We start from the raw sequence: 6,472 nt of genomic DNA, 5'->3' as shown, positions 1-6,472 counted from the left end.
TTTTCTCCTGGATGAGATAAAATGGAAAGTTCTTGGCTAATTAAGTGTGCAGTTTCTTGTGGCTCGGAGGGGATTATGAGGTTCTCATATTTTTAATATGATGGCATTGTATATGCGGTGAGTTGTGTAGGATTGAGATTTGCATGTGTAAGGTCACGGTTAGGCAGCATGGACAGTTTCAGACGACTAGGTAAATGATATTACTATCTGGTATGGCTTGATGAGAGTATACATTTTTGAAGGTACAATGTGTTTTGAATTATGGATACTTCATTGGTATTGCGACATTCTCTTGTTTGATCGACTGCTGATGTTCGAGTTTTGCTTTGTGGCGCATAAGAGTTATAGAAGTATTGCTTGTGGGATGACCGCGTATTGGAGAGTGTTAGGCATTCAGGCGATGGAGTTGAGATCAAATATGGTGATTTGTGTGTTCTATGGAATTGGAGATTGGGAGTTCTCAGGAGTAGATTGTTTCGTGGTTGTGGACTGTGAAAATGTAGCCAAGGTTGGGCAGAGGATAGTATGTGTTGTGATTCAGTAATTGTGGACTTTTGAAGGGTTATTTATCTATTGTGGGTGACCAGAGTTGATTTGGGGTTCATTGGTAGGCCAATATAGGTGTGTGTTCTGCACCGAGTCGGGTTTGTTGACTCCGAACTGCTATTGTTGTGGGATGTGCCTTTCAGTTATTATTGAGCTTATTCGTGTTCTCGAATGATCTGTGAGTTACTCTTCTATGCTACGAGGAGTTGGGATTCGTTGGTTATATGCACACATGGTGTGGTTCGATTTGGACTTTATGGCGGAAATTTGAGCAAGGTGAGTATTTGGGTATTGCGTGATTGATTGCGCGTTGGCTATGTTCTTTATGGATGATGGCATTGTGTTATTTGCTCTCCGTGGTTATGGTAATGCACTTTGGGTACGTGATGTCGAATTTAGAGTGGTTATGGATTTTGAGCAGGGTGGCTCGAGGTATATAATATGGACCAGCGTTCGGATGGGGTCACGCATTGTAGCGGAGTTATATAGAGGTATGACCCTTGTGTTAGATTCATGTGTTTTAGTTCTGCAGGGTGTAATGGGTTCTTAGCGTTGCGTTGTGGTGATACCCGTTGGGCTTGCGGGACGATTCTCTTGTTTGATGTCATTTTTCCATGTTTGACTACATTTGGAATGTTGCTTATTGGTGCACGGATTGCACAGGTTGTGGCTTTAGATTGTATTAATATGTCATGTCACTAGAGTGGCCGTGTTGAATGAGATGAGATCATTGGGCCTAGAATGGATACTATCGGAATCGATTTCAGCATGGTTGGAATAATGTTGCTGATCGGCCTAGAAGTTTGCTATAGTTCCTATCGAAGGAGGGAAGTTCCCCAACTGGTTGATCTGATGAATGGTTATGAGTTCTGCGTGTTTCTTACATCATTGGTAGTGTACGAAAGTTTTAGAATGAGACTTTGTTTGATATGGGGTTTATTACTGGTATTTGGTTATTTTGAGCAGCTGCTGTGATTAGGAACTATCGCTATGAGTATTTGAGTTATGCGGTATATCATGTGATTACATCTTGGGTTATAATTACAGCTTGGTTAGACTTATGCAGTGTGTAGATGCGAGATTCCGATCTTATAGAAAATTTCGGATAGAGATTTGATTCTAAGGCTTATGGGCTAGGTTGGTTAAGGAATTTCAGTTATGTTGTGTTTTCAGACCTATATGGGATAGGGTGACGTGGAATCACCCCCGGGTATGTGCATGGTAAGGTTATACAATGATTTATTGGCTTTTGGAACAACTCTGTGGACGTTTAAGGACGAACGTATGTTTAAGTGGGGGAGGGTGTAACGACCCGACCGTTCATTTTGCGCATTTGCACTTCGCTCAATTGTTTGAGGGCATGAGTAGCTCCGTATGATGTATTATGACTTATGTGAATCGTCGGTTTTGGTTTTCAGGTTATTCAGATCTGATTTGGAAGAATGATTCTCAGCTAGAAGCTTTAAATTTGAAAGGTTTGACCAAGTTTGAATTTTTAGTATTTGACCTCAGATTGGATTTCTAATGGTTCTGTTAGCTCCGTTGGGTGATTTTGGACTTAGGAGTGCGTCCGCATCGTGATTTGGAGGTCCGTAGTGGAATTTGGCTTGAAATGGCGGAAGTTGGAATTTTAAAAAGTTTGATCGAGAGTGGACTTTTTGATATCGGGGCCAGATTACGATTCCGTCAGCTCTGTAATGTAAAATATGACTTTTGTGCAAAATTTGAGGTCAATCAGACGTGATTTGATAGGTTTCGGCATCGGTTGTGGAAGTTGAAGTTACAAAGTTTAATGATTTCGAATTAAGGTATAATTCGTCGTTTCGATGTTGTTGTGTGTGTTTTGAGGACTCGAGTAGGTCCGTGTTATGTTTGAGACTTGTTAGTATGTTCAGACGGGGTCCCGAGGGGCTCGGGTGATTTCGGACGAGGTTCAGATCATTTTCACTCCATGTTGCATAGCTGAAGATTTTCTGGTTCTGGTGTGACCGCACCTGCTGAGTGTTGGGCGCAGGTGCGGAGCCGCAAAAGAGGCAGTGTCATCGCAGAAGCGAGAAAGGAAGCTGGGCTTGAGGATCGCAGGTGCGGGTGCTTGGACGCACCTGCGCAACCGCATATGTAATTCATGAGCGCAGAAGCGCGATCGCAGAAGCGGCTTAAGACCGCAAGTGCGGAGGTTGCTGAGCAAAGCTATTTTCGCAGAAGCGGATCTTTTACCGCAGAGGCGGTGGTCGCAGATGCGACTATTTGTCCGCAAATATGGAAACTGCTGGGCAGAAGCTATAAAACCGAGGTTTTGGTTATTTCTTCATATTTTGAGATGTGGGACTCGGATTGAGGCGATTTTTGGAGCAATTTTTTCATTACAAGGATTGGGGTAAGTGTTCTTGATTATATTTCATGAATCTATCTTCATTTTTAGCAATTGGTTGATGAATTGTAAGAGGAAATTGGTGGTTTTGGCCTAAAGTTTTATAATTTAAAATTTTGAGTTTTGAACACCGGTTTGGAGTCGGATTTAAGTGATACTAGTATGGCTGGACTCGTAATTGAATGGGTTGTCGGATGTAACGACCCGACTGGTCGTTTTGAGCAATTGCGGCCGGTTCGGCAGTTTGAGGTCACGAGCAGCTTCATATTATGTGTATCGACTTGCGTGCGCAGTCCGAGCGTGAAACCGGAAAAGCTTTTATGTGAAAATATGAGAAATAGAAATTTTTAGAGTTGAAAATTGGTTTTAGTTGACTTTGGTCAACATTTTTGGTAAACGGACCCGGATCTATGTTCCGACGATCCCGGGAGGTCCGCGGTAAAATATGGGACTTAGGCGTATGCCAGGAATTGAATTCCGAGGTCCCTAGCCTTAGAAAATAATTTTTGAAGAAAATTGTTGTGCTGGTTTTTAAAGGAAATAAAGAAATGAATTAATGTTTGAACTTGTTGGTATCAAGCCCGTATTTTGGTTCCGGAGCCTGGTACAGGTTTGTTATGATATTTAAGTCCTATTAGTAAAATTTGGTGAAAATCGGTATTGATTTGACGTGATTTGGACGTCCGGTTGAAAAAAATTAGAAAATTTGAGTGTCCTTGAGAAAATCATGAGTTTTGAGGTTAAATTCGTAGTTGTTGATGTTATTTTGATGATTTGATCGCACGAGTAAGTCCGTATGATATTTTTAGACTTGCGTTCATATTTGGTTTGGAGCCCCGAGGGCTTGGGTGAGTTTCGGATAGGTTTAGGCTATGTTGTGCTTGTTTTTGGATGCTTCATCGTCGTTTCTTCAAGCAAAAAATAATACCACATTGAGAAAATGAGATCCAAACTTAGTTTTTATTGAACCATTAGATCCGTATCGAAATTACGGAGCCATAGGAAAATGAATCATCGAATTTGGACATCGTATGAGGAAGTTATGCTCATTTTTGTGTCGGGAAAAATTGCTGGTTTCTGGTGTGTCCACAAATGCGAACTTTTACATCGCATTTGTGATGCCCAATTCGCAAATGCGAACTTTTTGTCGCAAATGCGACTTCTGCCAGCCCTGATTTGTTTGAAATTTTTGAGGGTTCGCAATTCGCAAATGCGACACCTGAGGCCTATTAAGTGAGGTTTTTGACGAGATTTTCACCCATTTTTCAATTTTCTTAAACCCTGCGATTTTCCAAAGACCTAAACTTCTCCAAATCATTAGGTAAGTGTCTCTAATCAATTTCCAACTATATTTTATGATTATATCTTAGATTTAACATCAAATTCATGAGAATCTACAGGAAAATTTGGGGAAAATTGTGAAATCTTTCAAAAATGTAAAATGATGATTTGAATGACCAAATCGTATCAGAATTAGATAATTTTTGTATGGGTGAACTCGTAGCAGAATGGGTGTTCGGTTTTTGTAAATTTTGTCGGGTTCCGAGGTGCGGGCTCGGGGAGTTGACTTTTGTTGACATTTTGCAAATTGTATAAGAATCATAGTTTTGTCAATTGAAATTATTTTCTCTTGCATTGTTTGATATATTCAAGTCGTCTTTGGCTAGATTGAGCCGAGCATTGATGAATTGGTAAAGGAAAAGCTAAATTGAGTATTGAATTGGCCGGATTGAGGTAAGTATCTTGCCTAACCTTGTGTGGGGGACTTCTCCCTTAGGATTTGAGTCTTCTATGCTATTTGTAGTCCGTGCACGCGAGGTGACGAGTGTGTGATCGGACTTATTTGTGGGAAATTTGCCTTTAAGGTTCTTAGGTCCTTATGTTCATTATGTGGGAAGTATTCCATTATGATTGAGTTTCCTAATTGCTTAATTTACCTCTATATGCTCCATACGATGTTGTTAGCTTCCCTCTAACTCTTACTTGTTACTTGGCCTTATTTGCCTTAATTGAAGCGATTGTTCTTCTTATCGTTTGTTATCTCTAAATTGTAAATTACTCTATGACCCCGTGTATATATGCTATGTGTCCAAATTGTTGTGGTTGCCGGTGTAGTTATCACATGCATGATATGCCTTGTTGTTTTGTTAAGATTATTGCGCTTCTTGGTTTTTCTGTGATTCTCTTGTTGCCGTGTATTCATACTCTTGGTGGTGGAATTCCTTGTGATTGGGTTGTTGGATTGTTTTTGAGTATTCTTCGTGTTGCTGCTGTGTGTTTATTTTTGGACTACGGGACGGTATCCCTGGAGATCCCTCTGCAATGTTTACTTTGGGACTACGGGACGGTATCCCGGGAGACCCCCCTGCATGTTTACTTTGGGACTACGGATCGTTATTCCGGGAGATCCCCCTGCACTTTTATATTGGAACTACGGGACTGCACCCGGTAGATTCCCCAAGTACTGTGTATTTACATTTGGGACTACGGATCGGTATTTCGGGAGATCCCCGCGCACTATGAGTTGGACTACGGGACGACACCCGGGAGATCCACTGGATATTTATATTTGGGACTACAGGACGGTATCCTGGGAGATCCCCAGTTGTTATCTCTGCATTGAGCTGTACTCCTTCTGTGATTATTTTGTCTCCGTTGTATTTGTTGTTATCAATTCCAGTGTTTTAACTGTTTAGATTCCTTTACTGCTGTGATCCTTTGTGTTGGAATCCATAATGTTTACAATACCTCTCCATATTTTATATATATATTTCAATACTTCAAATTTCAATAACTGTTACATTTTTTACTCAATTAGTTTCTCAATTAAATTTTCTTAAACCGTTTGAGGTTGTATTTTACTTAAAAAGGAATTTCTACTAAGTTAATTTATTAAATCCCATGTTAAAGGTAATAAATCATTCGACGTTGTATTTTAATTGAAAATGGTACCTTCTTTATTCAAATGATTTCTAATAATAACTTTATCTTTTCTTGTTGAGTTCCTAGTTGGTTTAGAAACTGTTCTCTACTTTATGTTATGTAAATGAGACTCCTTAAACATCTTAATTGTATTGGTTATGGACCCTATGTACTGAGTAACATGAGAACGTCGTTGCGCAAAGTGAGATATAAATATGTGGGTACGAGGTGCCGGGTGTGCTAAAGGTTTGGTAATTGAGGTTATGATATGAGACATCGAATTTGAGATGGCTGGAATTGTGCATCAGAAATGATATGATTTATTGAGTTGTCATCGCCTTTCTTATTTGAGTACATTTTACTTGTCTGTGTCCCAGCTATGTTGGTGTTAATTTACTTGGTTATCTTCGTTTCCATCCGTGTTTCCCTTTATTGTTTTCTACTGTTTGTGGTTTGAGTTTCTCCCTATTGCTGATATTACCTTGTTATCGTATCTCGATAGTTTATCGTTATATCCTGTTCAGTTTATTTGACCAGTAGGTGCCTTGACTGTTCCTCGTCACTACTCCACCGAGGTTAGTCTTGATACTTACTGGGCACCGCTGTGGTGTGCTCATACTACACTTCTGTACA

The sequence above is a fragment of the Nicotiana attenuata genome, unplaced genomic scaffold (assembly GCF_001879085.1).
Source record: "Nicotiana attenuata strain UT unplaced genomic scaffold, NIATTr2, whole genome shotgun sequence".
Lineage (NCBI taxonomy): Eukaryota > Viridiplantae > Streptophyta > Magnoliopsida > Solanales > Solanaceae > Nicotiana > Nicotiana attenuata.
The sequence above is the reverse complement of the archived record's forward strand: the minus strand, read 5'-3'. Positions refer to the sequence as shown.